At 47.6% G+C, this 11,971-nt stretch overlaps 1 long non-coding RNA gene across 1 annotated transcript; it reads right to left on the bottom strand.

Moving 5' to 3' along the window:
• Positions 1-8,475: 8,475 nt before the first annotated feature.
• Positions 8,476-11,091, bottom strand: LOC128339473 (uncharacterized). Its single transcript, XR_008313052.1, has 3 exons — positions 10,947-11,091; positions 9,324-9,499; positions 8,476-8,630 (listed from the first exon to the last, which is right to left on the bottom strand). It is a non-coding gene; the product is annotated as an uncharacterized LOC128339473 (long non-coding RNA).
• Positions 11,092-11,971: the final 880 nt, after the last annotated feature.

The following is an 11,971-nucleotide window of genomic DNA, read 5'->3' as shown; positions in this document are numbered from 1 at the left end:
TCTGCACCATTCTGCTGTCCTCGCTGCACAAACACACTTCCGCACGCTGACCAAGAGCACAAGAGATTGTACAACTCCGCATCTGCACAAGTCACGTGACCTTCTTGGGCGGGCACAACTTGGTTACACTAGTGCAGCATTAGTCTGGATGCCTGCCAATAATAATAAACGCACCTCTGTTCTGGAAAGGCATGCCGAAGGCACAACACTCTGTAGAAAAAAACGGGTGGGAAAATGACTGGATGACCTTTGCTAACATTGCTATAGGTGTAATGAGATTTTTTTTTTAAAAAAAATTAATGAACCGCCTCAAATGCTCTTAAAATATACTAGGGTGGCTTCCCCCTTCCCCATTGTTTTCAGTCTTTAACATATCCAGTGCTGGGCCATTAAGCTTTTCTGAGCATCTTGCTTGCTCCTGAAATCATGCCTTGCCCCCTTCACCGGCCACCACTGAACTCTACAATGGTTCCGCATATTGTTTCTTCACTGGCCATAATTCCAGGAATAATTCCTGAGTATTTCTCCATTGGCCATAATCTGGGGTTCTTCTGCTTTCCTTTCTGAAAATCTGCAAGGCAAAGAGCAGTTAAGGGTGCGGGTATGGTACATTTTATTTGTTATTATTTATTCAATTTCTCTACCGCCCTTCCAAAAATGGCTCCGGGCAGTTTACACAGAGAAATAACAAATAAATAAGATGGACCCCTGTCCCCAAAGAGCTCACAATCTAAAAAGAAACATATAAGGGTAGAGCCACCATTGGGCCAATGGGTTCAAAGAACGCAGGCCGTGCCCAATCAGGGGCCATGCCTCGTGGCCCCGGCACGCCCCTGTGTCTGATGTCAGACGCAGGGGTGCTGGTTTAACCCTGAGCGGGGGACAAGCGGCCCCCGTTCAGGAGTTAAATGGCTGCTGCATTCGCGGCACGGCCAGGAGCGGCTCTTCTCTGCCTTTAAGACAGAGATGAGCTGCTCCTGGCTGTGCTGTGAACACAGCGCCAGCCCCAGACTAGCTACTGAAGGGGCTGTGCAGCCCCTTCGGGAGTTAAATGGCCACATTCCCGAACAGAGCCGTGGGGCTCCGTTCGGGAGTCAGACCACACTCCCCACATCTGATGTCAGATGCGGGGGGTGGGGTGAGCGGGGCCACTGCCACGGCTGCACACGGGCCGCTGGGGGTCAGGCTCCGCACCTGGAAACATCAGATAGACGCCAGCAACAGTCACTGGAGGTCCTGTGCGGGGAGTGGAGAGGGCCAGTTACTCACCCCCCGCTAAATAAAGAGAGCCACCACGTTAAAAGGTGCCTCTTTGCCCAGTTAGCAGGAATTTCCCATTTGGCTCAAACTTTCCCTTAAAAAACAAAACCAAACTTCTACTGAAGTATTTCCTGCTTGCAGGCACTGCTGACCTCAGGACCTGAGTCAGCCTCTGAGTTGCCCAGGCCAGCCCAGCCGTGGGTTGCCCAGGTCATGTTGCTGTCTTGAGCTGCTCCCTCCTGCTGGCACGGCATAGAGGGAGGAAACTCTCCAAGCAAGCCAGAGATTGCAGCTGTCCTGCTGCTCCAGCTGACCCCAGCTGACATGTGCAAAAGTACACCGAGCAAAAGATGTTCTCCTTGTGACTTCCTCTGCAGCAGGGCTCTTCTGTGCTGGCAGCAATCCCACTGCAGTGCACGGATGAGCCAGCTCCTGGCTCGCATTTATTTTATTTTATTTATCTGACTAACTTATTTTTATACCACCCAAAACTTGCATCTCTGGGCAGTTTACAATTAAAATCACTGAAAACATTAAAACAATTAAAACCATTTAAATATTAAACATTAAAATCATTTAAAATCAACATGAACAATTAAAAGCATTTTTAATTTTGTGTTCTTACTACTAGAACCAGGAAAAGGAAGATTACATGAGGAAATCAAGAATCAGGGAACAACATAGGGACGTAGGAAGCTGCCCTATACCGAGTCAGCCCATTGGTCTATCTAGCTCAGTGTTGTCCCTCTGTCCGGCTGCCCCGTCTTCTCTGCCTGCCTGCCAGTGCCGCTGTCATTTCCCCGGCCATTGGCTGATGGCCACCATGAACTCCTGGGCCCGCCGGCTGGCTGACACCATTTCTTCCGCCTGCCCGTCCCCATCGCTATCAGGTAGCTCTCCGAACTCTCGCAAGAGCTGCCATGCATGGGATTAGTGACGGGTACATTTAAGAGAATTAAATATATAGATAACAATAATGGCTGCCATCCGTATTAGTGTTACACTAACATGAGAAGAGAAGATGCATGCACTTTAAAAGTTTGTAGAGCTGTATGAAGTTGTGAAGCTCCATGATGTTGCACAACTCTTTGACACTAGGGGAGGACCTTCTCCAGGTCACGTAAAAGGTGGCTCCACAAGTTTGCTCAACCTAATTCTTGACCATTATTTGATAATATTTGAAAGTCAATGGAATAAATATTTTTGGCTGGTCAGGCTAGGGTTGCCAACATTCTGGGACACAATACAGGACACAAGTCGGGAGGCATCTCGGGGTGGGGCCATCTCAGGGGTGGGGCCATCATTTCTGCAGGTGCTCTCCCCACTTCCTCGCTGAGCTTCAAGCCCCCCAGCCACTGCCACTGCCACGGCCACGGCCACGGCCACAGCCAGCTCCTCAGCCTTGAGCAGGCAGATGTCAGCCTCGGAGCCCTTGCCATGTCAATCAGAGGGCAGCTGCCGGGGAACCGGAAGCCCTCACTGGGGCAAGGCAGCATCGCCGCTTCCAGGAGAGGGGAGCCCTTGTGTGCACACCACCAGTTTCCTTAATCTGCCAACGTGGCATTTCCCCTGGCCGTGGGCAGTGGGAGTAGGCAGTGGGAGTGGCAATGCCATCCCCGGCCTCGCAGCAGCCACAGCAGTTCCAGGCATCCCATGGCTCACCCTGCAGCTCCCTGGTGGCACATGCGGTGGAGCCAAAAAATGGGGGAAATGCTGACCCAGACGGGAGGACCACTTTCTTCTGGAAATACAGGACATCCTGGCTAATCTGGGAGTGTTGGCAACCCTACGGGTCACTAAAACCATTATAATATCAACATGAGTGTCACCAGGGGTGGAGTGGCCATTGAGCAAACGGGTTCAAATTATTATTATTATTAACATTTATATCCCGCTCTTCCTCCAAGGAGCCCAGAGCGGTGTACTACATACTTGAGTTTCTCCTCACAACAACCCTGTGAAGTAGGTTAGGCTGAGAGAGAAGTGACAAGAGGTGAAGGCCCATAGCGAACAGGGATAGCAAACAGGACGTAGGAGTTTTGCAGGAGTTTAGCGGGAAGTGTGTGGGGGAGCCTGGAACAAGCCCCTGCGATCACAAGGATCACAAGGAGCCTGGTGGAGAAGAGAACGTAAGTACATATCCCTCCCTCGTATCCCTCATATTCTTGGGAAAGGCTGTTTGGACAGTTAAATAGCTGACCATTACAGCTGAGACCTATCCTTCTAATAAGCTATCTAATACACGGACAATAAACTATCTAATAAACTATCAAATAAACGGACAATAAACTATCTAAATACTGTAAACAGCCAACAAAAACAGTATGAAGATAGAAGGTCAGCAGAGGAAGGGGCACTTCGCAGTGTATTGTACAGAGTGCCACATGTATGACTATTTGCCCCATGGGCAGAAGTCATGGGTGTGTGCTCGGTGCAAGGAGCTCCTGGCTCTCAGGGAGCAAATCCGTTCCCTTGAGACCAAGGTGGCGGATCTGGAGAAGCTCAGAGAGACAGAGAGGCATGTGGACGAGACCTTCAGGGATGTGATAGAGGCATCCCACTCCAGGGCTGGTAGCTCCTCTGCTGTCAGGGAGAATGAAGGTCTTGGGCAAGGAGGACATTGGTCTGAGGAAGAGGGAAATGCTCCTTTAGAAGGGACCCCTTCCGTGGATGATGAGCCCATATCCTCTCGCACAGGGGATACTCCTCTGGGGGGTGGGGGCCTCCTTGTAGTGGGTGATTCGATCATTAGAGGGATAGAGAGATGGGTTTGTGACCCGCGTGTTGATGGCACAGTGACTTGCTTGCCTAGTGCGAAGGTTGCGGACATCACACAGCATCTAGACAGGCTCCTAGGTAGTGCTGGGGAGGAGACAGCAATCGTGGTGCACATTGGCACTAACGAGGTGGGGAAATGCAGTTGGGAGGTCCTGGAAGCCAAATTTAGGCGGATAGGTAGCATTTTGAAGTCCAGGACCCCCAAGGTAGCATTCTCAGAAATGCTACCTGTTCCATGCACAAGTACAGTGAGACAGGCAGAGCTGAGGGGTTTCAATGTGTGGATGAGATGTTGGTGCCAAGAGGAGGGGTTTAAATTTGTTAGGCACTGGGACACATTTTGGGACGGGCTGCACTTGAACCAAGATGGAACCAGACTGCTGGCGCTTAAAATCAAAAAGGTTGCAGAGCAGCTTTTAAAATGACACCTGGGGAACAGCCGATTCGAGCTGGGCAGTATCCCGTTTGGCAAAAGCCATCCTTTAAAGTGTGAGGGTGCAAATAATTCAGATAAAACAGAAGGGGACAGAGCAGAACCATATAAAGAGCAGACGGGAGCCTGTGCCAGCAGGTCAAAGAGTCAAAAGAATAGCATACATCAGGGGAGAGATTCAGCGTATAGGTGCTTATATGCCAATGCCAGAAGCCTCCGAACCAAGATGGGTGAGCTAGAGTGCTTGGTTGCTAACGCAGAAATAGATATAGTGGGCATAACAGAAACATGGTGGAACAGTGAGAACCAGTGGGACACTGTTATCCCTGGGTGTAAACTCTATTGAAAGGACAGGGAGGGGCGCCTTGGAGGGGGGTAGCACTGTATGTTAAAGAAGGGATAGAATCTAACAAGCTAGAAAACCTAGGTGGACTGGAGTCCTCCACAGAAACCCTGTGGGTGACTATGCAAGGCTGGAAAGGGAACGTGCTACTGGGGATGATCGCCCTCCGGATCAAAATGCCGACAGTGGCTGGGAGTTGCAGGAGGAAATCAGGGAGGCGTCAAGGAGAGGCAGGGCTGTAATTATGGGTGACTACAATTACTCACACATAGACTGGGTAAATTCACATCCAGGTCAGGACAGAGAGGTCAGATTTCTAGATATGCTGAATGACTGTGCCCTAGAACAGTTGTTCATGGAACCAACCAGAGAGAAGGCGACCTTGGACCTAATTCTGAGTGACACCCAGGACCTGGTGCGTGACGTCAGTGTCATCGACCCTTTAGGGAACAGTGGCCACAGTGCCATCAAATTCAGCATACATGTGGGGAGAGAATCACCAAGGACGTCTAACACGGACATTCTGAATTTCTGAAGAGGAAACTTCTCCAAAATGAGGAGTATGGTGAAAAGAAAGCTGAGGGGAAAAATCAGGAGAATCACTTCACTCCAGAGTGCATGGAGTTTACTCAAAACCACAATACTAGAAGCCCAGTTAGATTGTATACCCAAAAGGAGGAAAGGTACCACTAAGTCCAGGAGGATACCAGCATGGCTAACGGGTACCATCAAGGAAGCCATAAAAGGGAAGAAGACTTCCTTCCAAAATTGGAAGGCTTGTCCAGATGAAGAGAACAGAAAGGAACACAAACTATGGCAAAAGAAATGCAAGGTGACAATAAGGGAGGCAAAAAGAGAGTTTGAGGAACGTTTAGCCAAAAGTATCAAGGGGAACAACAAAATCTTCTTTAAGTACATCAGAAGCAGGAAACCTGCCAGGGAGGCAGTTGGACCATTAGACAGTGAGGGAGTGAAAGGGATTATTAAGGAGGATATGGAGGTTGCAGAGAAGCTGAATGAGTTCTTTGCGTCTGTCTTCACGGCAGAGGATACTGAGCATATACCTGTTCCTGAACCAGGCTTTTTAGGGATGGAGGCTAGAGAGCTGAGTCAGATAGAAGTGACAAGGGATGATGTTCTAAACTGTCTGGAAAAACTGAAAGCTAACAAATCACCAGGGCCGGATGGCATCCATCCAAGAGTCCTCAAAGAACTCAAATGTGAAATTGCCGACCTCCTTGCTAAAATATTTAACTTATCCCTGAAATCGAGCTCTGTACCAGAGGACTGGAAAGTAGCAAATGTAACTCCAATTTTCAAAAAGGGATCCAGGGGCGATCTAGGAAATTACAGGCCAGTTAGCCTAATGTCTTTTCCAGGCAAATTGATGGAAAGCATCCTCAAGGATAAAATTGTAAAGCACCTAGAAGAACAGGCCCTGCTGGGAGTGAGCCAGCATGGCTTCCGCAAAGGTAAATCTTGCCTCACCAACCTTTTGGACTTCTTTGAGAGTGTCAACGAGTGTGTGGATCAAGGTGATCCAGTTTGACATAGTGTACCTGGACTTCCAAAAAGCTTTTGACAAAGTTCCTCATCAAAGACTCTTGAGGAAACTTAGCAGTCATGGGATAAGGGGACAAGTACATGTGTGGATTGCTAACTGGTTGAAGAACAGGAAATGGGGGTAGGTATAAATGGAGAGTTTTCACAATGGAGGGAAGTAAGAAGTGGGGTCCCCCAGGGATCTGTACTGGGACTGGTGCTTTTTAATTTATTCATAAATGATCCAGAAGCAGAGGTAAGCAGCGATGTGGCCAAATTTGCAGATGATACCAAACTCTTCCGGGTAGTGAAATCCAAAACGGATTGTGAGCAGCTCCAAAAGGATCTCTCCAAACTGGGGGAGTGGGCGACAAAATGGCAAATGCGGTTCAGTGTTGCCAAGTGTAAAGTGATGCACATTGGAACGAAAAACCCCAACTTCAAGTATACGCTGATGGGATCCGAGCTGTTGGTGATGGACTAGGAGAGGGATCTTGGGGTCATGGTGGACAGCTCATTGAAAGTGACTACTCAATGTGCGGCAGCTGTGAAAAAGGCCAATTCCATGCTAGGGATCATTAGGAAGGAGATTGAAAATAAAATGGCTAATATTATAATGCCCTTATACAAAACTATGGTGCGACCACACTTGGACTACTGCATACAATTCTGGTCACCACATCTTAAAAAGGACATTGTTGAACTGGAGAAGGTACAGAAGAGGGCAACCAAGATGATCAGGGGCCTAGAGCACCTTTCTTATGAGGCAAGACTACAACACCTGGGGCTTTTTAGTTTAGAGAAAAGACGACTGCGGGGAGACATGATAGAGGTCTATAAAATCATGCATGGTGTGGAGAAAGTGGAGAGAGAGAAATTCTTTTCCCTCTACACAACACTAGAACCAGGGGTCACTCCATGAAATTGATTGCCAGGAGGTCTAGGACCAACAAACAGAAGTACTTTTTCGCACAACGCGTGATCCACTTGTGGAAATCTCTGCCACAGGATGTGGTGATAGCCAACAACCTGGATGGCTTTAAGAGGGGTTTGGATGACTTCATGGAGGAGAGGTCTATCAATGGCTACTAGTCGGAGAGCTAAAGGCCGCCTCCAGCCTCAAAGGCAGGATGCCTCTGAGTACCAGTTGCAGGGGAGGAACAGAAGGAGAGAGGGCATGCCCTCAACTCCTGCCTGTAGGCTTCCAGTGGCATCTGGTGGACCACTGTGCGAAACAGGATGCTGGACTAGATGGGCCTTGGGCCTGATCCAGCAGGGCTGTTCTTATGTCTGGCCCAGAGTCACCCAGCTAGTATCATGGCTGAATGGGGATTGGAACTCGGGTCTCCCCGGTCCTGCCCCAGCCACACTCCTGCATCTGAGGTCAGGAGGAAGGCTGAAAATGGGCTGCACAGAGGCCTGTTCAGTCACTTGGGAGGAGGGGAGCTGGAAGAAGCTCACCCCCCCATCCTGCCGTGTAGCCTTGTTTTCAAAAGGGGAAACTCTCCCCTTTTTGTCCCCACTCCCTGTAGCTGCCACTGCACCCCATCCTGCCTCTTGTATCTGCATTCTTTAGATGGCAAAAGGGGAAACTTTCGCCTCCCCCCCAGCCATTGTTACGCTCCTCGCTCCTTCTTGCTGCACCCCCAGAGGGGTGGCAAAATTTGAGGAGCTGCAACATTTGCTGCTCCTCAAATTTTGCCACCATAGTCAAATGCCTAATCCGCCACTGAAAGTTGCCCCTTTGTCCTATGATGCCCTTCTTTCTCACCGACTTGTGAACAAAACTATGCATATTTTATGAACTGTGAAAAGCCAAAGGACAAAAGAAAAAAGAATGGAAGTACAAGAGTTACATCAACTGAGCATTTTAAAAATGGGGGTGGGGGGAGGAGATAAGAACAAGAGGAAAAGGAATGTAAAAGGTCCACCTAACTATGGCAGGTGACCCTAATATCTATAAAGGAGGGAAGAAAGGCAAGTACAGGAATAAAAAAGAAAGGAGTCTTCAAACTGTAAGAAATTAAATTCTATCTATCTATCTATCCCTCCCTCCCTCCCACCTGACCACCTGACATGTGTATCCCTAGGTGGCTTTGATTGATTAAGTGCCGTCAAGTCGATGTCAACTCTTAGCAACCACATAGTTAGATTCTCTCCAGGATGATCTGTCTTCAGCTTGGCCTTTTAAGTCTCTCAGTGGTGCATTCATTGCTGTCGTAATCGAGTCCATCCACCTTGCTGCTGGTCATGCACTTCTTATGGTAGGTGGTTCTATGCAGGTGGTTTACGTAAGTTAAAATACAACAAATGTGAAAATAGAATTAAAAAATTTAAATTTAAAAAATGTACAGAACAAAAACAATTAAACAGTTTAAAAAACTAACTAACTAAAAGCCTGAGTAAACAGGTATGTCTTGAGGGTCTTTTTAAAAGCAATCAGATGTGGAGAGGCTCTCATTTTGACAGGGGTATATTTCAAGGTGAAACCAGAAATATCTTCCACAGAGTGCTGATGTCATGTATTGGCTAAGACAGGGGTTCTCAAACTTGGGTCCCCGATGTTGTTGGGCTACAACTTCCATCATGCGCAGCAGCCACAGTGGCTGAATGGGATGATGGGAGTTGTAGTTCTACAGCATCTGGGGATCCACCTTCAAGAATCCATGATGTAGGGTTGCCATATTCTGGCTTTCCAAATCCGGGTGCCTAATGTCCATATTATGTAAATTGGCGTGAGAATAATTTTTGAGCAGAACAGTGATTGCATGTTTTGCTCCATAACTCCGGTTCTACAAGGGCTAGAGTGTAGCTTTTCTTTTCTTTTAAATGAAAGCTGAATTCTGGGCAAATCTGGGTGGGCTGAGCAATCTGGGTGAGATCCTTAAAATCTGGGTGAAACCCAGAATTTTGGTGGGCATGGCAACTCTACCCTGGTGTAAGCTATAAACATACAAACACACCTACCTTCTTCCTCGTCCTCCTGCACCTGTAGTTTCACTGGGAAAGTCATCATTCCCTCCGTGCCTGATTATTTTCGAAGGGGTCCTTGAACATCTGCTGTGTTCCATTCCAGAAGCAGCTGCTTTTGCGGTGGAGCCGGATGACTGTTCTGATTCCGGCATAGAAATTGTTCAAAAGGCCTGAGTATGGCAAGGGAAGACAGCGTGGAGGCATCTGCTTTGTTGCTGCTGTATTCAGAATGCAGCAGCTGGTGGACAATGGGGATATTAATCCTGAATGCAAAAAGATTGAGCCAAATGTTTCTATAAAAAGCCCTATTTCCTACAGGAGTGGGTGTTGCCTGATTGTCGGAGTGAGCAGGGAGGAATTCTCCTCTGGTTTCCTGATGGAAAGTAAACAGTCAACCCAACATCTCACAACTGGTGAGCCCCTGGTGGCGCAGTGGTAAAATTGCTGCCCTGTAACCAGAAGGTTACAAGTTCAGTCCTGACCAGGGGCTCAAGGTTGACTCAGCCTTCCATCCTTCCGAGGTCGGTAAAATGAGTACCCAGAATGTTGGGGGCAATATGCTAAATCATTGTAAACCGCTTAGAGAGCTTCGGCTATAAAGCGGTATATAAATGTAAGTGCTATTGCTATTGCTATTGCTAACTGCATGCCTGCTAACCATCTACTAGGTCAAGTAATTGTGTTTAAGGCACTATCTTTGCATGGTGTACACACATACAGATCTGTGCACATGTACTATTATTCACATGTTGCATTCAATGCATGGGCACCACACTTGCTGTCTGTACCCTACATGTGAGGGGCCTATACCCAGGTTTGTTTTTTAATGTCCACATGTGCATTCATTCACACAGAAGCAGGTAGATGTGTACGAACACCTGTACACAGATACAGCAGAATGTCTGAATAAGGCTTTTCAGGAATATAATGTCAAGAATATGATGGAGGACACATGTTTTCCCTTGCCACCTACTCCTGAATGGTCACATCCAAATAAAGGTAAAGTGTGCTGTCAAGTCAGTGTCAACTCCTGGCAACCACAGAGCCCTGTGGTTGTCTTTGGTAGAATACAGGAGGGATTTACCATTGCCTCCTCCCACGCAGTATGAAATGATGCCTTTCAGCATCTTCCTATATAGCTGCTGCCCAATATAGCTGTTTCCCATTGTCTGAGAAACATACCAGTTGGGATTCGAACTGGCAACCTCTGGATTGCTAGTCAAGTCATTTCCCACTGCACCATTAGGTGGCTCACATCCAAATACACTCCCTTTTAAAGGGCAGGCTCCTTCATAACAGCCATTTCAAATGCTCAATAATTTGCTGGTGCATTACATCGCCAGTGCTTTTATTAGCCCTATACAGACATTGTACCTGTGTTCAAATGTCTGTACATGTCATAAACCTGTCAGGTGAATCAAGAGCTATATATCAGCAGACGGAGCATGCAGCAGGCAATGGGTCAAAAGAAGAATGTCAGAGCCAAACAGTAAGCAATGTCCAAACCACAGCCTGTCTAAGTTGTTGCAATATCCAGTCAGTCAAACCAAGTCCAATTCCACAAACAGAGTCCAAATGGTCTAGAGTCAAAGTACAGTCACAGTTCAAGCACAGTACCTTGTTTAAGCAGGAACACAGCTGAATAGCTCACCCAAGCACGACGTTGCTACCAGCAATGCAGCTGTGGCGAAGCCGTCTTAAATAGGCTGAAGCCATGTGCTCTTAATCATGGGTCCCTGACTCAGCAGCTCTCCTTGTTAGGCAAGCCATTCTGTGTGTCTCCTTATCTCCTCCCGTCTCTTCGACTAACGCCTCTCTACAGCTGAGATCGGCAGCACCTCCTCCACAGGAGCTGTCATACTAGGCTCTGTTTCTTTTTCAACGTCCTGTGAGTCGATTCCGCTTGCCTCTGCAACTCCTTGCCTTTGAGGTAGCTGCACTCCATCCTCCACTATCACACTGCCTGCCTCCTCCTCGGAGTCTGACAGCATGCCCGTGACAGCACACTCATACATGATTTTGTGTTGATGACCAGTGTTCCCTCTAAGGCATACGCATGCATGTGCACTAACAAGTTTTTAAATGTCCGCTCAGTTAATTTTAGATCCTGCTCAGGTTGAATCAGGAAGGCCCCACTCTGAATGCGTGTGTGCACACAGTGCCTTGATACTGCCGCCCAGAACAAAATTCATTCCACACACAGATGAAAAAAATTAGAGAGAACACTGTTGATGACTCTACCTGCATTTATTTCAAAATCAAACCTAAGTACAGGTTCCTCAAATGCATGGTACTAGATAAGAAGGGACTGCTACACTAGCGTTCAACAGAACTTGTGTATAACTGTACCTGTGTACAGATCTGTACATTGTGTGTACAGAGTGTACATTGTACACTCATTATGCAAATGCTGAACAAAACATGTGAATAGAGCTAATGTTACATTTAAATCTGGAAACAGTTCAGGTTCCTTGGCATAGCACAGCATAGTGGTTAGAATGTTGCACTAGGACCTGGACGACCTGGGTTCAAATCCTCATTCAACCATGAAACTCGCTGGGTGACTCTGGGTCAGTCATGTGTCTTTCAGCCTAACCTACCTCGCAGGATTGTTGTGAGGATAAAAATAACTATGTACACCA

This window comes from Hemicordylus capensis, chromosome 1 (assembly GCF_027244095.1).
Source record: "Hemicordylus capensis ecotype Gifberg chromosome 1, rHemCap1.1.pri, whole genome shotgun sequence".
NCBI lineage: Eukaryota > Metazoa > Chordata > Lepidosauria > Squamata > Cordylidae > Hemicordylus > Hemicordylus capensis.
This window is presented reverse-complemented; position numbering and strand designations above follow the sequence as displayed.